The sequence below is a fragment of the Diadema antillarum genome, unplaced genomic scaffold (genome assembly GCF_040938485.1).
Source record: "Diadema antillarum isolate AM-2024a unplaced genomic scaffold, OU_Dant_1.0 seq00000081_RagTag, whole genome shotgun sequence".
NCBI lineage: Eukaryota > Metazoa > Echinodermata > Echinoidea > Diadematoida > Diadematidae > Diadema > Diadema antillarum.
In genome coordinates, this window is record NW_027271174.1 from 1794864 (window position 1) to 1822734 (window position 27871).

General features: G+C 39.4%; 1 protein-coding gene across 1 annotated transcript in view; it reads left to right on the plus strand.

The window, feature by feature from the left end:
• The window catches only part of LOC139726187 (potassium voltage-gated channel unc-103-like), a 220803-nt gene that overhangs the window by 43091 nt on the left and 149841 nt on the right, over nt 1–27871 (plus strand). Inside the window, exon 2 of the mRNA XM_071637258.1 lies at nt 21910–21964. The gene's annotated coding sequence lies outside the window, so the exon portion shown is untranslated. The remainder of the gene's footprint in view (nt 1–21909; nt 21965–27871) is intronic.

Below are 27871 nucleotides of genomic sequence, written 5' to 3' on the forward strand. Positions count from 1 at the left end.
AGAGAGAATGAAGGAAGGAGAAAGAAGAAACCCTTCAAAACTAACTCATTCGTCTCTTTAGCCAATACTGTAAATGTACGATGAATGGCGGACGTCAGGTAATTGAAGTTCGTGGCAGCGCTCTTTCGTTCGGGCCGCGGGGCAGGCCGATACACCAACCAGTGAATCTTGTCGAGACCGCTCAGTGTTCTCACTTGTCGGGCGCAAACGTTTTATTTCTCGACTCCGTGGCTAGTGTCAGAAGAAAACGATGCTAGGCGACAAGGAGGCGCCCTTATTCTGCGGACATATTTCTCTCCAGATATGAGAAACTCACACTTTGTCGAGCCGCTATCTTTTTATTTCTTCTTTTATTTTAAAGGAATGGGGAGGGAGAGGTGCGAGCATGCGCCTTTGGGGGCTGGAGATAAACCGAGGGTGCATGTGACGTAACTAAAGACGTCCACGGCACTTTATCTAATTGATGTTGATTCACGGGCGAAAACCGATCATCAATTCCACCCAGTAATTCGTTCGAAGGAAGTGACGAATTCGAGCTCTTTATTTGAGGAGTGGAAAGGTGAGAGCCTATAAGTTCATCCAATTTCTCTCCTCTTCTTCCTCCTCCTCCTCCTCCTCTTTATTCTCTTCCACCGTAGCCATTTTGGAGGCTACCAATAACCATCTTGTACGGGGAGGCCAAGAATCGGGCATAACGTGACTTAAAGGCCCGAATTCACCAAGATGGATATAACTTAGACCATGGTACAAATTTAGATAATGGTCCAAAATAAGCGTGATAAAGACATACCTTTTGACAAGCGCGTACTAACGCGGGTTTGCTACTTGACGCTTGTCGGCGTATTTACGCAGAAGAAATTTGCAAAAACTATGGTTTGAATTAAGACGACCTTTCTGATTTCAGGCCAAAGCGTGCAAATAAAGTCAGATCGCAACAGCAAAGTTTAGCCACAAGGGTCAGGTTGAAGACTCTGCTGAACATTGCTGTGAACCAGGTTTAAAACTTGTCACTTTTAGATGATTGTTCTGCAATATGATGCTCTAATCGATGAAGAGACATTTTTTAAGCATGTTGTAACTGTCAATATATCTTTGAGCAATCATCACCTTTCATTAAACTGAACCGTTATCAAATTTCTACTACGAAATTGTGTGGGCAGGCGTGCTATGCTCAGGAATTCGCATTAAAAATGATGATAAATAGATACCTAAATGATCAGTTTGAACTGCAAATTTTGTAACTTCATTTCTTAATATTCGAAACATTGTTAGCATGTAGTGCCATGCATTTTAGACGATTTGTTGAACAATGCCTTTGATGATTGCTTTTATGGAAGGGTTGCAAGTGAAGAGTGTGTAAACGAGTAGGCGCGTCGTGTTCATCTCCTATGACCCAAATAAGTGGTAAACCGGGGAGTGGGGGTAAGGTCGGGGTGAGACGGCTACAACGTGCTTAGTAAACGGAGAACAATCTTATGAAGATATGAACTCAGCGTTCAAGCTCGTACCGTTCGGTTCGGCACGGTGAAATCACCGTGCCAAATGAGTAGTTCTGATTGAAAGGTATCACCTTAGAATGGTAGTTGCTGTAACGCAAACAGCCTGAAAACGAGCCATGAGAATTCACCTTACGTTCCTAGGCAAAAGAAAAGGAGCACTGAAGTTAAAGAATTAAAGGTTTATAATACCATCTTTCTTTGTATAGCTATTCTTAGATCATCATAGGAGACTGATATGACAGGTCATTAACTTCTGATCTGCACAAAGAAAGAGCCCGACAAAGCCCGTCCATAGAAATGCTATTTCAAGAAACAGATGACTTAGCATTCAATTGCTTTCCTTTTTTTCATGAACACGTATATGGATTTACATACCTTCTAGAAGAATGGTTGCTCTTGGGGTTGTCGGTGTGCTACCTCCGCGCCGTTGCCAATGGTTACCAAAGATTAATCGACTTTGTGTGGTTTTAACGGTTTACTTTTCGCACAAGTATATTGTTGAAGCACGGTTTAACAACACGACACCTGTGGCTTGTAGCACTTGTTCATTTCGCCGGGAATGCTGCGAGACTGTTAATAGCAGCGCTGTGGCGTAATGAGACAATGATAAATAATAGAATACATGCATTCTATAGATTTGTGTGCAGCTATTTATAGTAAAACGTGCAGCCAAGCGAACTAAGAATGTAAGAGCGTAATAAATGGAAGAGAAAAGCTGGAATATACAAAGTCAATAGTGAAAGTTGTTCAAGAGAGGTTGAAGACAAAGATTGTATAAATGTATTGAACATCTGTTGGTTTTAAGCAAACGATATAATATGAATACATCAAATATAAGAAACCGTATCCGAGCAATTACCCCCAGAGAGCAATTACCCTTCAGCTAAATACTGGTTAGTGGTAAGACTAGAGTAAAAATTAGGGTATGGGTTATGTTTAGGGTTAGGAGTTGGGATTAGGTTAGGATTATGTTCAGGATTAGGATTAGGATTAGTATTAGGGCCAGAGGAAGGGTCCGGGGTAATTGCCCAGGGGGTAATTGCCCTAGACCCGTTAGAAACTTATATAAGATTGTACTGCCATTTTTTTTTTTTTGCCTTTTCAAGAAGCATCAATCGTTATTCTACACTTAAACGCTATTCTGCTGAAGCTTAGGATTCAGAGTATTGGGGAGCTTTTATTGAATACTTTTTTCTTCAGTCTTTTTAATGCTTTCTGTTTCCTCTGATTCGGTAAATATGATTATATTCCTCGTTACGATAAATCAGTTTACTAAGTTGTAGTATTCTTTACATGCCCCAATAGTTTTTCTTTTTCATCTTCCTTTTTAAATGCATATATACCTATGAAATTCGTTTATCTTACTTTTCCCATTCAATATAAGCACTTATTCTCTGTTAAAAAAAGAAAAAAAAATTATATTTACTGATGGAAAATGAATGAATGAATGAAGGAAGGAAGGAAGGACAGAGAAGGATACGTAATTCCCCACACCCGGAAATTGTGCCCGAATCTAACCCTACAAATTAATTTAGTGCTGATCGGTAGAATTGATAGGATACGATAGTATGTGTCTAAAGATCCTTTCGGGAACGAAAAAATTACGCATTCAAATGTCCCAATGTTATCAGGATATTTAAATGCGTGAGTTAATCAGCCAATAAGACGCCACAGTTGAGAGTATTTTTACTTTAAGTTAGAAACATAATCTTGATCGCGTGATTTGCATCGCAAAATGGAGCGAGTGTCGGTGCGTTCGACAACTCAAAGCATTTCAATAGCCCGAGTGGCTATAAAGCGATGTGTTTCTTGCAGCGCGCTTGGTGCTTGGAAATCTCATGTGACTTCTTGAAAGGTCACGGCTAAGGTAGATAGGTAGCCAGACTGCCTTGTTTCTCATTACCCAACATCGATATGATCAAATGAGGCGGTCTCCGCGACCTCAATGCCATGATAAATTTCACCCTCGTAAAAAAAGGCAACAAGTTGCGCGTGTTATTGCCATACGCCGACTGGAGCGGTGAAAACAAGACCAATATTGGCGAACACTAGGGAATCTAAATCCATGACGTTGTTGATTTTTTAAAAAAAAAAGAATACTATCGTCGTCGCAAACGCTTTAGGATCTGCTACTACAGTGTACATACAGTACATTCGGAGGATCGAGATATGTGTGTAACGTACATTAGAAATATTAGAGTCATTATTGTTTATACAGGGAAGACATGCGGCAGGCGTGGAGAATCTGCGACTTCTAAACAATGTTCGTTGCGTTGATGAGGAAGAAGATCATGATTAATGTGGCTTACACTAGGGACATTAAGCTGCATTATAGGCGTATATTTGATTCTCCAAAAAAAAAAGAGAGAAAAGGATGGCTTTTATCATTACAAAACTTTAAGGTGACCAGGATTGTACGAAGTCATGCAGGCTATCACAAGCAATCATCACATTGCGCTTTCCGGGCAGTCGATTTTCAATTACAATTCTCGGTTCCCCGATATTCCAGAGTCAATTAAACAAAAATCAGTATTTCGCGCGTGTGCTCGTGAAATGGGATGGCATTATAGCAAACATGTGAGCCATTTGAAAAGACTTTTCGTGAAAACAAGTCCCTCCATGAATATTTCAACGAGGTAAGAAAAAGTAATCGAGTCATGAAAAAAAAAGATATAACCATAATGACCCTACAGTCATGCTAGTGAATTCTAATTTGTCAGTTCCTATTTTTTTCCTTACAGCTCTCTCATTCAACAAGCGTATTTTCAGTCTTTTAAGAAGTCATGTACATGCAATTATAAGAAGTCAAGTATGTCCCAAAACAAGCTCTTTCATTGTTAGGGCAGCATGATGTGTACACTGGATAGAGGGGTGCTGTTCATCATTCCGAAGGTTCGCTATTCCGAAGGTTCACTATTCCGAAGGTTCGTTATTCCGAAGGGTCGTTAATCCGAAACACGCAAATTCCCTATACCTATAGGTTCGTTAATCCGAAAATGAAAAAGGGTTCGTTAATCCGAAAATTTGAGGCGTTATTCCGAAGGTTCGTTACTCCGAAGATTGGTTAATCTGAAAATGAAATTCGGAACAATGAACCTTCGGAATAACGAATCATAGGAATAAAGAGCCTTCGGAATAGCGAACCTTTGGCATAACGAGCTGTAACCGGATAGAGATGGATGTGTGAATGAACGTGAATGTTTCAAATAATTGTCAGTTATACGCTTGTCGTGGACAATTATGATTCGCAAGAAAGTTTCTTTCATTGCCTGGCTTTTATTCTTTTCTAAAAGGGCACCAAGATAGCCAGTTTTAGACATTTTGAGCAAACAAATATACACAGAAGGGTCTCTGTAATAATTTCCGAGAAAATGAGCCGAAATCGCATAGGTTTTGTGCAGACCACTTGTTTTAATCCCTTCACAAAAGCTGAAAGTCCAGTCAAATAACCTAAAACAAAGTTCATCAAGGTGTATGTATCAAGATGTGTGTATGCATCTAGGTGTATGTATAAAGGTTTGTGTATCAAGGCATGTGTATCAAGGTGTTTATACTTTGAGTACAGGGTTGGGACAATGTTCAGAGATCGTTGTTTTATCAATATAGATTTCGTAATACAATTATACAAGTTACATTCAATCTCGTCTAAAGTCGAATTCTATAACGGACTACAAAAACCCAACGACATACGTGAATTTTGACTCACACAATGTAACTAATACATCCATTTAGTGGACTTTTCCTTCGACTTAGCCCATATTTCAACTTATCCGAGGTCGACTTTAGGCAAGGTCTACTATGTCTTCAGAGTCTTTTATGAAAGCAATAAAAGCACATCAAATGTGTGTGAAGAAAGGACCCTGTGACGAGCTCACATTCATGGCAAATTGATCAGAAATTCTCCTTCATCGGCCCAGTGATATGTAGAAATGATGAATTCACACGCCGAGACGCCGAAGGTTGCATACTGGAGCTTATTATTATAGTTATAGCATAAACGAAATGACATTTATGCATCATTGATACATTATCAAATGATTAGAGGCTCTCTCCTTAAAGGGCCACACTCGGGCTTGGTTGTTTTGTCGATACCATCTGCTCTGACAACCAGCTGGTATATTGAAAACTGATGGATTGTCTCTCAGTTAGATCTCATATCATCAGGCTTCTTTCTTCGCCTAAAATGTCGGTATGTCTTTGAGAGGATTGCAGGAGAGACGTTATTCGAGCTTCACTATAAGGTCTCGAAAATGCCTCTATCTAATAAAAAAAATGAAAAAATGATGGAATTCGCTTTTGTGCCAATACTGGTCAAGAATCAAGGGTATCACTTAAATGTAATGTTTTATGCAGTACAACCATTAAAACCGAACCCCCTCCTTTCTCTAGGATGTTTATACGTGTTTGTATGTGTGAATGTGTCATGTGATTATATCTATTTGCCAAAAACAAAATGTCCATGTTGTGTGTCAATTAACGTGACGGAAGTGTGCATAGGCAATTATAGGTCTGTATCGGTATACTCTTCAGCAAATTTGCCACTGCATAATGATGATCATGGAACGCTAGGGGTGCGGGCATTCAGCCAATTACAGACGATTCATTTCTCCAGAATTAAAAGTCATAGTTTTGGTTTTTTTTTTATTCTAACTGATTGTGACTACTCGTATAGCGCTGCATTAAAAAGCGAGAAAATTTGTAAATCACAGACCCCTATCTATATAATAGGCTATAATAATGTTCGTATGAAGATACAATGTTGTGCTGTTGTATTTTTTGACATTACTCAGGAATATTGATAAAATGTTATTACGTCTCCCTGCGAATATCAGCTACATTCACCACTTTGATCAATCAACATAAGTAGAAAAATGAGAGCCCTTTATTGCACATAGGTTTTGTTTTGTTTTGTCACTTTTAATTTGGAGAACGTTTTCTTGACAACTCCTTTGCCACGCTAAGACTATACACGGCCATCTTCTTGTACCTCCTTGTACCGACCTTTGCAGAAAATGGCGATGTGATATTATAGCATAGCATTATGATTCGGCAGGAGGTATCTTTGTAAGAATGAAAGATGAAAATTTGCCCAGTAAACAACCAGTAATGCTTCTCACATGCGTATTATAGATATAAAGGCATGTCGTTGACGTCATAATAATTGTGCCGAATTGTTTTTCCATTAGTCTTCCGTTAGTTAATCACGATTTGAAAACCATGACGAAGATCAAGGGTACCAGTTCCCATTGACTTTGAAAAGTATTATTATAGGCGTGTCTTGTTAAGAACGTAAAAGATAGGGGGGAAAGGGGGTCACCAAAGGGGTGAAATGCCCTTTGCTAAGCTGAGTCGATTACCTTGTTACAAAATGGCTGCGCCATGCCTTCACCCCCAAGGTTTTATATCAAGATATAATATCTATAATACTTACCTGGCTTATCTAGTAGCGTCCACTTAGCATCCGGAAAGTCGGGGGGGGGGGGGGGGGTGTCACTCTCCACGGGTCCCAGAGAATGAGGTCACCTCAGTGGATTCTTCGAAGTCTAAATCTGTCCCTTCCCATCTTTCTCTTTCTCTTCCTTTGTATCTTTTCTCTCCACTCTTTCTTGTAACCTGTCTCTCACCCTTTGGTTGAGGTCTTTTTTCTCTTTCTCTCCCATTTGTTTCTCATTATCCCTCTCTCTTTCTCTTTCTCTCTCTTTCGCTCTCTCTCTCACTATCTCTATCTATCTCTCTATCTCTGTCTATTCTCCATTAACAATCCGTATCTATCACTTTCTTTTCCTTCCCTTCTATTTCTCTCGATATATTCGTTGTCGAAGCATATTCCTCTCTCGCTCTCTCTCTTCATTTATCTATCTATCTCTGTCTGTCTCTTCCACTACTGTTGATTCTGTATCTATCTTTCTCCAACCTATCTTTCCATCTATTTATCTATTTACCTCTCAATATATGTACCTGTCTATCAGTCTACTTACCTATCTTCCTAACTATTTATTTATCTTTCTTTCTATCTATATATCTATTTATCTGTCTTTCTATCTATTTATCTATCTATTTATTCATTTATCTATCTATCTATCCGTCTATATATTTATCTATTTATTTATTCACTTATCTATCTATCTATCTATCTCTACATATATATCTGTGTCTGTCTCTCCGTACCCTACGGACCCATACCTGTCTCTCACTCTGTCTCTATCCGTCCAGTCTGTTTTTCTTCCAAGGGGTTATAGGACTTTAACTGACAGTCGTCAGTTAATGAAAGTGCATCATGTCAAGCGCTCTTAAAACCAAACACAAAGTGTTCTCATCCACCGCGCTCATTGTCCTAATGCATGTACACATTTTTTGCTCCGGCGTGCTATCGGAGTAAATACCGGCGGTGCACTAATGGATTACCGCCTCTCTCCCCTTCGCGGCGGGGTCGGCAGGCCTCGTGTCCTTTGAAGGAGGTGCATCCGTTGGTATACCCACACCGTCCCTGCTCCATCTCCTTCCCATGTTTTCGTTACCTGTCTGTTACCGCAATTTACTTAGAAATGAATACTTTACCATTCTCATTAGATCCATGCATGAACTGACCATGTCATGGTACCGTGTATTGTATTCAGAAATATGACAAAGATATTGCGTAGAGTATTAAAGGAGATTGTGTATTTACGCAGAGGAGAGAGGAAAACTGTTGTAGTACAAGAGTGTACCATATAAAAGACAAGAACAAAAAATAAGAAGTGTTGTTGTTAACACGTCTTCTTTTCAATAAAGAAGAGTGGTCGATATGCTGACTGTTTCCAGGGGACTCGCAGGTGTGAAAAGTGCGCAAACAGACCTAAAGATACCAAAAGGTCTTGAGACAGACTGACTTTATGGCGTATTCATAACTATATGCACACCTATCGTCAATTATTCAAAAAGATTGGCTCGCTGAACTCAAAATGCTTCTTCAAAATTGCATCAGAGGTTGGTTTCCATGGCAACAGTAATCCAGTTTCATTATTTACATCTAGATTGCATACATGCATCTGTCGCAAACGTTAAACGTGACAACCCAGATGTTTGCATGCAGCTTGTCTGACCTTTACATCAACAGGTGGATCTGCAAAGAAGAGAAGACGTAGAAATTGAACAAAAACAAAAACACTTTTAATGATAAAGTTGATGATATTAATGGTTGTTATAATGATAAAACTGTTTCTACATTTTTTTTACAATGTAAATCTTACGAAGATATAATCGTAATAAGAATGATATGGTAATAATAGAGTTTTATAAGAAGCTGACAAAGTTTTAAAAAAATTTAATCTAGAAAACGGTTGTGTCCAGAATGCATGTGTTAGATTTCATTTGTGTGTAGATTTAAGGATGTCAGACATTTAACTTGCATTCTGTCTGCAGGTATCACAAACTATGGTTTTTATACGCAAGAGAGACAAAAAAGAGAGAAAGACGGAGAAAGAGAAAGAAAAAGACAGTAAGACAAAGAGATAAAGAGAGAACCGTGTCTTTCTTTTATATACATTAGAATAAGGTAGAATTAGACAAAAGCAAGGTAGGTTCTTTTATCCCAATACTACTCTAAATTACATGTTGAACAGATCAAAGTAAAATGTAGATTAGGGCTTTGGTGTATATTTCTAAGTGGATTTATGAGTAGCGATGGGGCTTGACGTCATATTTCTTCCAAGTGCATTTAAAAAACTGTTGTTTTTTAGCTCACCTGAGCCAAAGGCTCAAGTGAGCTATTGCGATCGCCCTTCGTCCGGCGTCCGTCGTGCGTCGTGCGTCGTCCGTCGTCCGTCGTCCGTCGTCCGTCGTCCGTCGTCCGTCGTCCGTCGTCCGTCGTGCGTCGTGCGTAAACTTTTTACATTTTCATCTTCTTCTTGAAAACCCCAAGACCGATTTTCATCAAACTTGGCAGGTAGCATCCCTAGGGGGTTAGGAACTCAATTTGTTAAAATGGGCACCATGCCCCACCCAGGGGGCCCCCAGGGGGGCCCAAACCCCCCAAAATTAAGGAATCTGTAAAAATCTTCTTCTCTAGAACCAGAAGTGATAGAGCTAAGTTAATACTATGAGTTAGTACATTGATGACTGTAGTTTCAAGTTTGTTCATGGCAGAATCAGGGGTGCCCCCCTTGGGACCCAGGGGAGGGGGGTGGGGAAGGGTTCTAATGGGGCCTAAATTGTACATTTTCATCTTCTTCTTGAGAACCCCATAACCCATTTTCACCAAACTTGGCAGGTAGCATCCCTAGGGGGTTAGGAACTCAATTTGTTAAAATGGGCACCATGCCCCACCTAGGGGGCCCCCAGGGGGCCCAAACCCCCCAAAATTAAGGAATCCGCAAAAATCTTCTTCTCTAGAACCAGAAGTGATAGAGCTAAGTTAATACTATGAGTTAGTACATTGATGACTGTAGTTTCAAGTTTGTTCATGGCAGAATCAGGGGTGCCCCCCTTGGGACCCAGGGGAGGGGGTGAGGAGGGGTCCTAATGGGGCCTAAATTGTACATTTTTATCTTATTCTTGAAAACCCCATGACCCATTTTCACCAAACTTGGCAGGTAGCATCCCTAGGGGGTTAGGATCTCAATTTGTTAAAATGGGCACCATGCCCAACCCAGGGGGCCCCAGGGGTCCCAAACCCCCCAAATGAAGGAATCTTTATAAATCTTCTCTAGAATCAGAAGTTATAGAGCTCAGATAATATTATGAGTGAGTACATTAATGACTGTAGTTTGAAGTTTGTTCATAGGGGATCCAGGGGTGCCCCTCTTGGGTAGGGGGGGGGGGGTGGTTGGAAGGGTCCAAATGGGGGCCTGAATTGTACATTTTCATCTTCTTCCTGAAAACCTCATGATGGATTATTTGTCAAACTTGGCAGGTAGCATCCCTAGGGGGTCAGGATCTCAATTTATCAAAATGGGCACCATACCCCACCCAGAGGGCCCCAGGGGGCCCCAATCCCCCCAAATTAAGGAATCTTTAAAATATTGGGCCCTTATTGTACATTTTCATCTTCTACTTGAGAATGCCTGGTCAAATTTTAATTTAGATTAGTGACTGCGTGAAAGGTGAACTTGCGATACTCAGGTGAGCGCTAGACCCGCGGGTCTCTTGTTATATTTCTTAATCACAATTTGCCAATAAAAAGAACGTACGTGATATTTCAAAGTAAAAGTAAAAATGCAAGAATATTCAAGCAAATTGAATTTGTATTATTTGAGTGTAATCGGAAATTACACATATTCAGCAATGTTGATTTGACTATAATGACTAGAGAAATTATTTACATATATATACACTGTATATATATATTCAACGCAGTTATATTCATTAGAATCAACTTCATTTTTTATATTAAAAAAAATATATATGTTTCATGTTGGGATAGAAATTCATTTGGGATTACATAAACTTCTTGAATCATTTAAGTAAAAAGAGAACACTTCCGAAACGTCTTATAATTCAAAACAAGTAAAAAATGAATTTTTCAGGATTTTTTTTTCAGCAATGTTGATGTCAAGCAAATTATATACCCTTCTGAAGTATGTCCCAACTTTAACGGAAAGTTTACTTAATTAAAGTAATTGAAACGTTCGTTGTTGATTATTGGTTAAAACTATATTGTCAGAGAATGCTGCCTAAGTAATAAATTGACGTTTGTGTTTGATAATTTCATCTAATATTGTACAATAAAAACAAAAACTTTAATGTAACTTAAACAAATTAAGTAAAGATGACTTGTAACCAAAATAAGTAAATTCTACATAAAAATGTTATAACTCTTAAGATTTTGCACTTAAAAAATAGTTCACGTTATCAAATTAATTATAAACCATGGTATCATTTTTCATCCGTGTATATTGGTTGTGAGTCTTTTATTGTCTTCTTCCAGTTCTGACCAGTTTATACATTTAGGTCCCACCCTCTACCCCCTCTTCCGTCCACAAACAGGATAAAACACAAACAAACTGCATGAAAGTCAAAATCCTGTTGTTTTTGAAACACCTATAAAAACCACGATGCATGGACGTGCAATGCATCACGGATACTTCCACTTATCGCACGTGCAACGGATCCTGGATACTTCACTATACGTGCAATGCATCATGGGTACTTCCACTATACGTGCAATGCATCAGGGGTACTTCCACTGTATACATGCAATGAAACCAAGATGGAAGCGTATCAGGCGATTATTTCATTCTTAAGTAAAGAAACACATAACCCTGACCCTGATCCCAAGTTGACGGCCCTTCTTCAGTTTATACCTTTGAAGTGGGAAGGGCCATCATTTTGTAAAAACCTGGCGTCGGATTTAATTACGCTGACCTTTTTTTCTTTCTTTCTATCTCTTTCAGGCAGAGATTCTTTTCGCTTGATCAAAGCATACCTAGCGTTAAATTAGAGGTCGAAGACGCCAGTAAATGTAAACGACTGCTGGTCTAATTAGCTCATTAGAATGCATTGTTCCCGCGCCCCTCTCAATTTGGCGGGCTGGCGTAAGACACGTGCAGAAGGTCAAGTCTCTGTAATGGGCGGATTAATTTTAATGACATTAGGCTAGTGGGAGGGCTCCTTGTCATTAGTGACTACATGGTGCGCTGGTCTTTGTCAAAGACTGTTCCACACGAAAACTGGGTCATTAAAACATATTGTAGGCCTATGTGTTGCTTTTGCTTGTATTTGGTCAACTCTGTTAAAACATGATTCAAACCTAACATTGTTCAACTTTAATTACAATCAACATCACTATAGTGCGCATTACAGGATAAAGCACCTCTCTGTAAGAAACAAAAAAAAATCAAAACCCAAACCAAATATGTTATTGAATGATCTTTGGTTGAAGAGTTGGGCAATTCACTTATAACAGACATCGTAGGGAAGTGATGTGACATGCACGGTAAATTATACTTCAGGACCTGTTTTGAATGAGGTTAGCAATGAATATTTGTTATGAACTGAAACATTTGCTCGATAGTGAAGCAGAATATATAGATCTGTGTTTCTATAGTGGGAACTATTGTGCTTTGAGAGAAAAAGATAGATAGAAAGAGAGAGAAATATACAGAGAAGGGGTATAGAAAAAGAAAGAGGGTTAAAATGGAAATAACAATCTGTTCCTACCGTTGCTGTCTACCGCTTCATATTTTGCCATCTTTCTGCGGAAGACACGCCAATACAGCATAAGATGAAGTTTGAGTGAATGGGTTTAAAGTCTAGAGTTGGTTTCCGCATCCGATAAGTTTGCCCAATTCACGTGAATAATGTCCCAGTGAATCGAAGTGGACGGGGAGCTCTGGCGTTTACACGCCAAGTAAAGCCCCTCACGTAAATCTCCGGCAAGGAAGGTGGTGTAGATATTGGCTATGTATCGATCACACCACCAAGTTAAAGTTTCACTGAAACTGACATGCAGACGTTTGCAATGTTACTGTTGCATCTCTTTCGCTCTTTTTTTTTTCTTTTTTTCTTTTCATTTTTTTTGCAAATGCATCCCCGGCAATGGTATGTGCGGAAGCTGTCTATAGTACAGTACAGGAGTTTGCAGAGAGTAGTATCCAAAAAAAACAAATCCATTAAAACTATAAAAGGGATGTTTAAAAACCATGTGAAAAGAAAAAAGCCCGACGTAGGGTTCAGGATGTTTGAAGTGTATAAAGATGTCTCACCCATTTTATTATGGATGTCATTATTGTTGTAAATGATTTAGGTGTGATAATGGAAACAAGAAATGTTTAAATAATTAATGATCGGCTAAACAAATTACCAAACCCGGATTTGTATGTGTCGGACCATGGAGTTGTTGTTGTTTTCTGTTTCACTTGTAATTCAGAAAATATTCGAATAATCCATTGGAACTTTTGTCAAACACCTTACCGACACCGCCTCAGATTTGCGTGACTTTGTGTCATTTCAAGCAATGTTTATTTCCAGCCTTTTACTTCAGTGTTCCAACTTTGAGGAAATCAAGCTTGCTACTGCAATATTCAAATATCGAAAGTCGCAGATTTCAGCACCTGCCAACAGCTCCATGATATGAATTTTGCGCATTACAATTATTCTAAATCACATGGCTGACTTTTTTCACCTCGGCTAATTGTTATGGTACGGAACTTTTAAAGCTACATGAATATTGGAAGATATTTAGAAAATTGTAAAATTATCAGGTCTCTCATTGTCCTGTTCCAGAAATGAAAGTGAGATGAAAGAGAAAATTACTGAGGTAGGCATGTTGAACGAGGGGAAAAAATTCACATTTTTTGACCAAAAAAAGTGTTATAGCAATTTTTTCATCTTGTACTATAACACCAGCAACGAAAAGTTGCAACCTTGGAATAGTCCAATGTCTGATAAGCTAATGTGAATGATTATATCCTTTTAGTGATGCCTAGTTTCTTTATGGTAAATGCTTTTTTTTAACTTAAAGGTCACATTTTATGTTATTCTTGAGAGTCAAAAGGAGCGTCGAGGACATCCCGATAGTAATCTTAAACATTCGCACGTTGACCTCTCTTTGCTGAATTCTTTGTGATAAAAATCCCGGATTTTAACTAGAAATGTTGACGTAGATATAATATTACGTTTTCCCTCTGAAAAAAGACACCCTATAAAACGCCAAGCCTCTGCGAAATTCTACAGAGATGACGTAGTTCTTAAGACGTCACAATGGCGTAATGCTCGGTCAGTCTGTGTCTGCATGTTCAATACACAAACACACGCACACACTCACACACACACACACACACACACACACACACACACACACACACCCATACCCTTACACCCACACACACACATACACAATAGCTTTACAATGACGCAAGGCTGACTTTTTACCTGCATTCAACGTGAACATGACGGATGAATCTCAGCGGAACCAAGTTTACGGGAAGCCACAATCGCCCATTTTCGTTATTAGGCGCAGTCGGTCTCTCATAAGCCCCTATCGCCCCCTCGAAGCATTACGATAAGCAATGAGTTCTGCTTTTCACGCAAACTAAATGTGACGCGTGGCATTCCATAGGAAGGTTTATTAGATTTGCTAGACTGCATAGGAAAGGCGAACACACATACATTATTGAGCTGTTCCTGTAACAATGTATGTTTCATGCCTTCTCTATGCAAAGAAAGAAGTTGGGGGGGGGGGGGGGGGGGGTTCCTAGGTTTCCCTCGCGAAAATTCCTCCTCGATGAGAAAATAGCGAGGAACACTAAATGAATTACGGCGACTTCTTCCGAACACGGTGCAGCTGTAATTTTCGTGTTTGCGCAGACCAATAGAGCACAGTAGCGTGACTGTTACGGGACTGTCATGGCGTCCTTATTGAATTGAGAGGCGCCAAGGCGTGTTCCGAGGCATATGCGATCAAGCATAATGGTTTATTATGTTTCCGTATAAGTCTTCTTGTGTCTGGCTAATTTGATTCCATCTGCGCTATACGACATCGTTGCTGAATCCTATAGAGTTATGGAGATCCACTGCTGGTTAATGAAATGACAAGTTGCTATATAACTTGAAGAGGAGGGGGGCGAGAGAGAACAATTTTCTCCATAATGCTTCCTTTTCTTGACACCTTCATTGAAAATGGAAATAAGATACCAGCGTGCAGCTCCCGGGAAAACGCCGGGAAACGGAAAGAAAATGAAGAATATATTGAAGGAGGAATCGGATGATGGGGAACGGGAAGTTTAGGGATAAACAAAGAGAGCACGAGTATTTGGGATCTGTGAGTATTGTCTAAACTTCTTAAACCAACGACATTTTGGACTTAAAACACGCCTGCCCTCACCTGTGCACATCACAAAGACGCTCGAGCACTCACGGCTTTGTACAAACTAAGTATGTTTTAAAGTAGTTTGCGTGTGCGTGTGTGTTTGTGTGTGTGTGTGTGTGTGCGTGTGTGGGGAGTGTGTGTGTGCGCGTGGGGTGTGTGTGCATGTGTTTGTGTATGTCGTATCTGTATAACTTTCTCTGCATTTGGTGTGAGCAGTGTGTTTTACACATGAGTGGAGGTAATCGAAATTATACACATGAAACATGGAAAAGACGAAGCAGGGCGTCTGCAAAGCGCGGTGGCTATTATGGTGACAATGCTGTTCTTACTTCCAATAGAATCTGAATTGGCAAGGAGAAATTTGGTGTCACATAAATGGCCACTTGCTGGTGTTTGGACAAAGTTTGGCATAAATAAAATTGAGTATTCTGAAGGAGAAAGAATGTTCAAGAGAGGAGGTTGAACGAAAGTGTCAAACCACCGCGTCACATGTACAGGCCAATACATTTCAGTGAAATAGAAAACACAAAGGCTGCTGGTTGGAAGGAGAAGGAGAAATATATTCGTATTGCACGTAATATTTACAAGTCGACTCTTAAAAAAAGGAAGAAAATAACAAGCGAGTACTTTGGCTGTAGATAGCTACCTTCAGTAAAACGTGCTCCTAACGCGCGATTACCCACATGAATTTTGAAGTAAGATTTTACGAGCAAATTCCAGCCCAACCACTTTACAAAAAAAAAAAAAAAAATCCATGTGATACTAGTAGATGATACCGTAGCTAAGTACTAAGTGCGTTGGTACATTCGAAATTACAGTTGTACAAACGAATACTACTCTTTCATACACTTCTGTAAAGTAGCTACGCGCTAATGGAATAACCCAATCAGGTACGCAGACACCAGCACGCAACATTCAACTAATAATATAGTGAGATGAGTATTGAACAAATATCGACAAAGCTCAGTCATAGCGCATTCCTCGACCGTCTCTAGGCAGACGAAAATTGGAAAGCAAACATTAAGATACCGGAAGAATTTACATAAAGTCGGATGTACAGCTGTATCTATCAAAAGGACACGAGCTCTCTCGCGTCATCGACACTTAGCATTGTATTCAGTAATACGGCTGGTTGTATGGATATCGTAAACAGAGAACCAGAAAGGCTGTATCGCAATTTTGGGGGTATTGAGTTATTGGTGTCGCGTTGTAGAGCTCGATCTCCTCTACATCATAGTGACAATTTTAAATCATTTTCATTTTCAGCAAAATGTCAAAAATCGTAGAAACGCGATAACGCCCTTCTGGTTCTCACCTAACGGTATCGTACATTGGCGCAAACGAAAGAAGAAGTGAAATGAAGAAGGGAGTAAGGGCAGAAAGAATGAGGAATATTGTGATGCACAGTGCTGTCTAGCCCGTTTTGGCAATGTGAGCCTGAAAAGGGGCAATCTGCAGCCATCATTCGAGACGCGCAAAGATCCGATGATAGCCGAGAAGAGCTAACAGCACCTTCCTAATGACTCCGAGGATCGACTTGTATATTTGAAGAGCATTTGCTTTCACGATCTCCCAACGCTGGGCGAGATTTCCGCCCAATGCCATGCGATGGGGGACAAAAACAAAGACGTAATAAGACCCCGCGTGTCTTCATTGAAATATTTCCATTCAAATCTTGCCTTTTTCACCCTTCCTATATCACCGTCACGTCAATCTTTGGTCATTTCCCGTCTCGCTTTCTTTTTGCTGTCGATGAGAACTTGACGTGAGGATTTGGTGTGACGTTTTGACCGATCATGCAGGCACGCGGTAGGTTTATTTTTCTCACCGCTTCTCAAAACAAACTCGAATCTTCAATTTTGTTTGGGGTATTACCTTTCATGCGCCAGTGTATCGGGTTGTATATATCATTGGTCAATCCACGCGTGAGTCTTGTATCAAGGTGTTGCTGGTACGGACTGGTCAAACCGCATCACCTTTGGCGGTTACGGTGTATGTAGGTATCGGAAATGTTTGAATCGAATCTTAAAGGGGCTATCCAGTGCAAAGGCATGTAGACTTCTGTTGATTAACGATAGTCTTCATGCTGCTTTTGTGCCTAAGTGAGTGATCAAATACGTGCAATATAATACCTTTTCTATTATATTTCTTCATACTTGATGCGCCCGCAATAAAAAAAAAATCCAAACCAAGCTTCTCTCATTGTCGTCATCCCGCCATTCACTAGTAAAGTACTGAAACGAGTAACCAAAGACATTGGAATGTACCTTCCCTATAGACCAAGCATAACTTGCATGTTTCGGCGCAATGTCTTTTGTTAATCATACTACTAACATGGCAACATGAAAGTTATGCTCAGTCTCGGAAACGGTGTAGTTGAGTGCCTTTTGTTACTTCACTGTTGATTGACAAATGATGTCACTGACAGAATATTGATTTTGAAGGCTTTCGTGGCCGTTTCAAAGTAATCTAGAGAAATAGAGAACAAAATCATAAAATATATGGCACAAAAGGAAGATATTCATATGGTCACATAAGTGACGATCAGTTTATTGTGAATCAATTCAAGTTAACATGCATCTTCATTATGTAGTCCCTTTACGTAGTTGAATGCTTTGAACATTGTTGATTTGATCACCTTCTGTGCTATGAGCGTCAACTCTCTTTGTAGATTTGTCATTCGCGTTTTAAAACTGAGAATGTACAGGAACATAAGTAAACGATTTACCCTTTCCATTAAGATGTCGTGCTCGTTTGGAGATGGGACTGGTTATTGGATGGTAATTTGAAAGTGCAGTGACAACACATAGGGGGACGTAGTAATACATTAAGATAGTCACTCCATCTCACTTGCTACATCTTAGGCATAATCTATGATGAGTCCCTCATTTAATTGGAAGAGTACACTTGGCGAAGATTTTAGCGTGTGCGTATCGGTGGCAGTTCTGGGAGGGAAAAAAGAAGAGGGAAATAATATACTTAGCTCGGTTGTATTCTGTGTTTGGGGAAATGTTTTTGTAGCTGCCGCCGTGTCAATACAAACCAGCATCCGCCGTGCGTGTAAGTTTATTGGTAGTCGTGAGTTATCCAGTGAATTCGTTAGTATTGATTCTTCTGAGTTAGAGGGTTTGAGCGGTACATCGCAGCGGCACAGATCGGGACGGCATAATCACATCAACGGGAAAGTAGCGGACCAAACGTTATCGCTTGTCCGTGCAATGTCGTCAATAGCCTACAGCCAAGATGGCTTGCACCGTTCTGCGTGCCGCACTTATACATCAAATGCTGTTCTTTCCAACTTAAAGTCCCGTATTTTGATTTCAAAGCTAATTAAGAAATGAACGTGGTTTTGAATGAAGTCCGACTTAAGTCGTGTAAATCTGCACTTAAAATCAGTCTCTGGGTAAAAATTAAAACTTCAGATTGAAGGTAACTTTACTTGGTCGTCATCTACATAACATCTGTCACGTGTGAATAGGACTACCCGCAAAGTTGGCTCACTGTCCTGGATCATTTTGTGGCTCTGAGATAGGTAGACATGCTTCGAAGAGTCAAGGGAGCTACCTTTAGACCAAGAACCACGTTCTGTGAACAAGTCCAGAACAAAAGCCAACGTCTCCTTTTCTACCCTTATGCTAAGCATGGAAGGTTTTTATCATGGTAAGATGGAATTATACCTTAAGATGAGAAAGAGGCTTTTAACCCGTTGAAGAGTAGTCCCGAGTATATTCGGACAGGTGTCTTTGGAAAATATATTTTACAGCACACTCAGTTAGATGGGCATGATGGATACTGGTTGCACAGGAAGACATGCGTGGTATTTTCACCCATCGCATGCGTTTTTGGCACGTACTTACGTTCTATCAGAATGACCTCTACCTAAAATCATGGTTACGAGTTCCTTCCAGCATAATAATGGCCTGTGCATGTCTATTCGCAAATATGAAAGTCACTTTGTGCCACCTTGAACATCGCGAAATTTTGTTTGAATTTGTGTGGATTGGTATTCCAATGAGTAGCTTTCATTAGCGCAAACTGTGCTTAAGCCAGATCATTGTGAAAATAACGAAATCACGTCATTAAAGTGTCCTCGTGACAGCATGATTAAAAAGATACGAATGTCAATTTATTTTTGTTCAGTGCAGACTCCTCCTTGCATTCAGGCACGTTCCATGTACTCTACCCGCGTATTAGGAGGTCTGAAATCACGTGACTGAACTTCATGTTATGACGAAATGTGCGAGTCAGCGTAAAAATAGCAGGGGAAATTAGAGCAATATATCAAATGAATTTTCAGTCAGCGAAATTGGATGAATGAAGACGATGTTGGAATGTCACCAAAATTATCAGAAAATTGTTTCCCCTGAAAAATGTCTGAAAAATGTCATGATGGTCATGTGACTTGCATGTCATCTTTAAGCCTTAACTTACTGGGAATGAGCTTACCATGCATTTATCGTATTGGGAATGGTGTCCTGGTAGAGGCAAAGGGGTTAATGGTATCAGGCTGCTTCAGAAGGGAGGTGGGGGTGGGGCGACATTCAATGCATGGTGTAGTATGTCGGTGACACAAAGCGAAAGTGCAAGCTAAATGAAACAAAGTGCCATGAGGGATGACATGTAATATCATTGATGTCATGCACAAAACATCACACACAGGAAAAAAAGACACACACAGGAAAAAAGACACACACACACACACACACACACACACACACACTGACTATTCAAGACAGTCAGACACACACACTGTTAAACGGACAGACAAACGCACAAATCTAACATGCGCTCACGCACAAGTATCTAAACATATCGAGCCCCGTCCAGTTCTACAGGAATGCTGTTACCGAATGTTATTGGGCTTCGCATAGAAAATCTAAAATAACACATTGACATAAATCACATAAAGCTGGTCAAATTTAGCCCCGACTATGTGATTGTTTGAACAAGCTTTCTCCTCAAATACACGTTAAAGTCGAATGACAGCTAACAACGTCTGTCACCATGTCATAGGCACGTCTCTCCAGCCCTTTTTACAATTTACTGTCTGCCATAACTCGAAGTAATTGCCAATGCCAAAGGAAAATGGTTGGTGCGTTTTGTGTTCTTTTGCACTTTCGAAGCTGACGAGGGTAAGGTCACATCGTGATCTCTGGCGAAGGGAAGAGAAAAATTATGAGTTGTAAAAAAGGAGAGGACAATGTTAAATTTGATTAAAAACGTGCCGTTCGCGATGTTTTTTGAGCCCGCCTGTTCATTAGAGCGGCGTTTGTTCTAGCCGTGACGTTTCGCTGGATCGCTGAATAACAATGGAAGCAATGCCATGCTGACAGCTTTTCTCGAAAGCTGCGGTGCCTTGCTTGAATTATAATACAGCTGTATAAAACATTCATAAAGCGTGTGTCTTCATTCTCTACAGCATTTTGTGTGTATTGTTCCTTATAGTAAACTTTGACATAAGAATCCTCACTTTTCAATTCTTTTTCCTTCGACCATTAAGGTTTGTACATTACCTATACAAATTCTTATAGACATAACAAGGATCAACCGAACGCTACGTGTTTGAAGGAAGATATCTACGCATGCCTCGTCTAGTAAACGGTACCAACTGATGATTACGTACATGTCATTTACAAAGGGAATAGCTCAATTCCGTAATATCTCAGACCCCCAAATTCGGAAGTTGATATCTAATATTTTCAGGAATAAACATTCATTGACGTCTTCATTTCATATTACTGCGATACTGGTTTACCAGTGGAATCATCTGAAATCTATTCAATCCTTGCCCATAATATTCGTGTGTGTTTTTTTTTTTTTTTTTTTTTTTTGGTATCAATGCTTCGGGTAGAATCTGCGTGAAAATCGCTATATTATCGTCAAAATATTTTGTTTTTGTTAAGTTTGTTTATCGTTTGGACGCCCAGCTGAGGTCAAACTTTTTATAGCTTATGACGATTCACACAAAATGTATATGGCATATACAATGTACATACTATTTGCATCTATGTATGTGTATCTTGTAAATAAATCGTATCAAAAGTAGATCAAATTGTTTTCGTGATTAATATATTTTGAATCTATGATTCTTGTTTATCTTTCGCTTTTTCCCCCTTTCTCTTTTTTCCATTTTACTGAGGGTGAGCGATACGGCATATGTTTTGGAAATGAGTCTTTTATCTGGTATTTGGTCCCGCCTACCTGATGCAATCCCAAATCCAGTTTTTTTTTCTTAATCACAAGCTGTTAAAAACAAGTGTCATCCTCGTGCCCTCCTCCGTCAATATACAAAGGTAAATGTATTGATATCTTACCCAATCCACGCGGTAACGATACGGTAGTGAAAATCGTAGTGAATTTGGCTCTGAAACTAGGTTAAGGAGAATACATATAGACAATTTTTAGGAGACACTTGAGTTTTACATCATGATGGTTGTAGTTCCAATCTTCAAACCCTGTATCATGGGGCGGGGGCAATACCAGTCAATCAGCGATGACCCATTCTTTTTCAATGCAGAACGTTTTGTTTGTTTGTTTGTTTGTTTGTTTGTCTGTTTATTTGTTTGGGTTTTTTCCAACCATATTATGGGAACTACTGATTTCTTCTTCTGTTTCTTCCAACAGCTCATGAGGATTATATCAAGAAACAGCTCACAGGTCCTTGTGGTTCACCAAACGAGTAAGTCTAATACACTTTTCTTTATTCTTTAATATCACACACCAGGGGTGAACACCAGCGGTGCGCGGCGCCATCTGAATGTCACGTGACTTCGTAAAGAAGCTGTTGCAAACGATAATAGCTTTCGTGGTTGCCAGGTTGTAAACGTTATGAGAGTGAGGGCAGAGAATGCACATCAATTTGTCACTATTGGATCGTAAAAATTCACAATGACCTTTTGCGAGGGAGAAGATAAGGTTAATGAATCTTATTTTAGGGAGGAACATGAGGCAGTACCAGAGGAATCGAACTTGCTAGACACCGTCAGCTTTAGGCAGCCTATTTGACATTCGTATTAGGTTGTGTGTTTTTTTTTTTTCACTGTATAACACAACTCATGACATGCTGTGATTTGTGTGTATGTGTGTAAATATACTTAAAAAATGATCAAGAAAATGAGCCTCATTCAGAAACCCAGGGTGTGTAGTCAATCAAGCTGCTACATATTGATATATCCGTCTGTACAAATGAATTTTACCAGGAATTATTGGTTAAGAAAACTGTTTGTGAAATCGTTGACTTTCGATTGAGTTAAGTTTTGGCTTATATCATTACAGTTCGACTCGTGCTATGTTTACTGTAGTATATCTTTCATACCACGCATTCAGGATCTTTTGTTTATTCTTATCTATCAGGTCAGGTAGTATAGTAGATAAGTTCAGTTTGTCAATATTGCTGAGAGAGTATAAGTAGAGAGAGTAGGCGTAGTAAGTAATTGTATTAGTAGTAGTAGTAGTATACAGTAGTAGTAGTAGTAGTAATAATAATAATAGTAGTAGTAGAAGTAGTCGTTGTAGTAGCAAAGTAGTTTGTATAGTAGAAGTCGCAGAGGTTGTATAGTAGTTGATTTTGAATCCTATAAACCAAGCCTCTTTGCAATCCGTCGTTATGCTTAAAACATTAATGTCTACAACAAAATTCATTTTAGTAGATGGTTGTGAAGGTACTTTACATAGCAATCCATGAATTGATGGGAATATTTTAACTTGTTTACAAAAAAGTAAGCGGAAAACAGTGAACACTTTAGAAAATTCTGAAAAACAATTCTGAAAAAAAAAACAGCGCAAAAGTGGTGTCACAATAACACCTAAGTATATGCTGCATTTTCAATTCCGGTAAAACACTTTATATTCCATTAGTTTGTGACATTTAAAGTCTCATAATTATTCCCCTCCTCTTTTTATTCTGCCTTAATGCTCTCTAGGACGTTAGTGGTAGCTACTCTGTCATAATCATAACTGGAACTTTAAAGTGTATATCATTATGAACTTTCATATACATTGTGTACTGGGAAAACGTTGGCGTTAGACCACACTTCCGCCCTTGGCAGCTACAGTTCTTTGACAGGATCAATTGGATTGACCTGCCCTGATTATTCACGCTTGGTGCACTCTCAAGACCCTGCCCACGTGACGACAGCTCGATATTATAATTATCATTGAAAACCTTGGAGAGCTATCTGCTAAACGACGTTAATTTAGATGTGTGTAAACTAACAACGGGCGGTGCGTGTATAAGATGAGAGAGAGAAAAAAAAAACGTAGCCTCGTGAAAATAGTATAAACAAACAAAATTTCCGTTTTCTAAAGTCATTATTTCAAACTCTCTGTCTGATATCTCAATAAAAGTAGTGAAATGTGAATCTGCGAGTATTTAACTATTCGTTGCTGAAGACAACAATTCTATATCTTCCGTAGATATACCAAGTGTTGCAATCACCGATATGATATATATATAAAAAAACGATTCCCCTCGACATAAAATCCGTGTCAATGACCCTGTGTTTACTGCAATCACCTGTCTATGGCTACCACTTTTTTTTCGTCTTCCTTAGGTGACCGCTATATAAGACTGGTCTGTCTGTATATGTATATGTATATGTATATGTATATGTATATGTATATGTATAGGTATATGTATTTATGTATGTATGAGTATATGTATGTGTGTATGTATATGTATATGTATATAATATATATATATATATATAGATATATATATTTATGTATGTGCAGTCTATATTGTATTCATGAAATGCTAGGTGTGCATACTTTATATCCAACGTTTAACAATTTACAATGTTCTTTAGAGATCCGTTGCAGGACCAATGAGATGAACTCTATTAAAATACCGTCATTCAAAAACTTGGATTTCTCATCTTTTACGTTAAAAGAAGCACAAACATACTAGCAAAATATCCAGCAGTTTGCAGTGATGTTGCTATCATAAAGTACAACATCACCAATGTGTGTGTATTGCGTATATGTACGTGTTTCCTTCTTTGTATTATATACAAATAAAACATGGAACGTCACAGATAGCGAATCAGGAAGAGCTGCGTTACTGCTATAGATTCAGGAATGGGTGGTGAGAATGGCCGCTACCTACACAATATTTTTCTCAGCAGTGTAATATTTTTCTCAGCAGTTTCATATTTTACTGTCAATTCCCTTGAAGCGATGCGATGGTTTTATGTTTCATATTCAAAATGTGCACGCTTATCTTGTCGAGAGAAATTTATGCCGGCAATTAAAGCCACAGTATATACTGAGTTTGATTGAGGGGGCCGATCCCATTTCATTCCCATCTGGCCAGTGCGTAAACTAATCAGCCTATAGATAACTGGATGAAGGCCCTGTCTAGGGTCAAGGGTAGATCAACTCTGGTCGGGGAACGCCTCGTTTTAAGGACCGGCAGAGGATGGCTTGTACAACACAGTATTAAACATAGGGGAGAAGGGACTGCTTACCGAGAATTTCATACGTACGCACACTCACTAACACTTTATCACATACAATTCATTTCACGTCATTTCATGTATTAAGTTTCCACACAAATCATGCAGTGTTGTGTTTACAACACCCATCCATGACAACGTAAAGCAACACATGAATAATAAGTTATAAGTGCAGTATATGCAAATAGCATTTACATGGCACAAAATCAATATTGAAATCATTATCAAGTACATTACATTCATGGCGGATAAACACAATTGTGTGTGGTAGGAACCTACATAGAAGTAGATGCTTGTGAGAGTAGGTTCCCCGAAAGAAAGTCAAACACAGGCTGTTACACTCACACACACACACACATACACACTGCACGCACGCATGTAGACCTGGACAAGCGTGCCTGCACACACACACAACATACACACACACATACACACACACACACATACACACACACACACGCAACAAGGAGAAGAGATGAAGAGAGGAGAGAATGAGAAAGAAGAAGAGGAGAAAACAGCAATAAGACGGTCATAGAGACATTATCAATGACGGTACCTGCAGCTGCAAGAGGAAAGAAATATGAAAGAAAAGAATTAGATTAACATCATCAAATAGTTAGTATTACTCAGCAAAAGATTATGATAGAGGATGTAATGTCAAAGAATTTTGATGTTCCATACGGGGTGCCTCAGGGGTCACGCCTCGGTCCCCTTTTTTTACACTTTATACAAGTAATCTCATCAAGGGTATTCAACGTCGTTTCCCAATGTTTCCTGTCATTATGCTAACTATACACAGTTGTACATTTCATTCAGTCCTGATTGTGAACAACACATTGACAGTATTTCGAACTTAGAATCCTGTATATGTTATGTCCGTTCTTGGATGTCCAAACATAATTTAATGCTTAATGATGGGAAGACTGAGTTTCTTGTTGGGACACCAAGACAAGTAGCAAAGCTGGATATTAGTAAGATATTTGTTGAAGATTTGGAAGTAAAACCATCGAGCTCTGTGAAAACCCTGGGTGTATGGTTTGATTCTCGTTTACAAGGAGAAACATATATCGACCACATGCAAGTCTGCTTTTTATATGTTGCATAACTTGCGTCACATTCGTAGATATTTGAGCCAGGAAGTCGCTGAAACTCTCGTTCACGCATTCATTAGCAGTAGGCTTGATTATTGTAATGGGCTATTGTTTGGCTTGCCAGATTCACAGATAACCAAGCTTCAGCGTGTTCAGAATGCATGTGGGAGACTTGTGTCTTGTTCGTAAAGATTTTCACATATTACAACTGTCCTGATGAAGTTACATTGGTTGCCAGTAAGGCAGAAAATTGCATTAAGATTTTGTTACTTACTTACAAAGTACTGCATGGTCAAGCACCTGGTCATCTATCAGAATTAATATCCCTAAAATCATATTCATATTCGCATAATTTACGAAGTACACAGGATAAGTTGCTTCTAAAGCAACCTCACTTAAAAACAAAAGTAACTTTGGGGGATTGTGCCTTCAGTTGTGCTGCTCCAAAACTTTTGAACAAATTACCTGAGAAAATGTGAGGAAGGCCCCATCACTTGCTGTCTTCATATCTTTGTTGAAGACTTACCTTTTTTTCAGAAGCCTTTGATTAATGTATTTATTGTGTGTGTGTGTGTGTGTGTGTGTGTGTGTGTCTAATCAGTAACAATGCCAGGAGCTCTGTTGCATCACAGCGCAGTTGAGTATATTTACATAGTAGCTGCGCTATACAAATTTGTCTAATTATTATTATTATTTACATTTATACACGCATCCACATACTATACAAACACACACATACAAACCTAATCCACAATGAAACACATATATGTTTAGATATGCAATTCATATTATATGAAATTGAGAAATATAAAGAGTTCATGATTTGAAAGAATTATTCTTCACATTTTACATAATTTGCATGGTAGCAATGATTAGGAATGGTTCACTCTCTAATACCCACAACATTCCAGGTTTCCAACACGTGATGAGTGCACAAATATTTCTAAAATGACTTAAAAACTAGCCATATTGCGTATTGTGTGGAAGTTGGTATAGGGACTATGGTAAAAGGAGATGTGTTTACCGGCTTATTTTTTTCTATTTTTTGGCAGTAGAAACATCAGTGGCATTTTACGAGAACAAAGATACCAATCATCCGAGGCAGGTAACCGGGAAAAAATAATAATAAGTATCGTGGCGCACTATTACTGAAATTTTGTTTAATAAGTGGATTAAGAAGCAAAACGTTTTATCGATATATCGCCATGCTGCATCAGAACTTTTATCATTGTAGTTATGGTACAAAAAGAGGGCCGAGCCTAACATTTGACACTGTTCACTTTTCTCCTCGGCTCTGTAAAAGTCTTTCCGGAAACGCAACCAAGAGCCGATAAATCCCATCTTTCGCTCAATTATTCTGCACGGTGGGACTTCCTTGACACTTTTCCCGCCCTTCACACTTTCACAGCCTGTGAAGCGCCGAGAACCGTGCTGCTGGGCACGGGCTAAGGTTGTAGTGGCGCCTGTTCGCACCTTTGTATCGCACCTGTCGCCGCACCGGCGTTTACGCAGGCTTGGCGCCAAACTGCGTGAAAATCAACGAGAAAACCCCTCCCTCGTTTAAGAGCGCTATACCAATCTAGATCTGGCCCGCTGAACAGAGAGCGTCCTGCATTCGTTTATACCCGGGGTAGAGCGCTTGATCATATTGAAACGGAACTAAGGTAAAACATGTAAAATGAATCGCAAGATTGCCTCTGTGCAAAGGTGTCGTGTTTAACCGAGGATGGTTTAATCAGAAGGTCGAGTTTCTGATACTTTGCCCTGCATATGCCACCATCCCCCACCCCTTCATCGAGAGCTAGTCCTTCAAAATATCAATTGGGGTTTATATAAAATGCTGGCGGCAACGAGGCGTGAGGGCGTGAATATATCGGAACCTTGTGAAGAGCAAATAGGATAGATCCTCCTCTTTCCTTTATTTCCAGGTCCGTTTCGCGAGTGGACATGCTCGAATATAGACTCGCCTGAGTGGCCTGCCTAACGATGCATCAACAAACTGTTTGTGATACACGCGTCGCCCTTGGAGGTACTTCACTC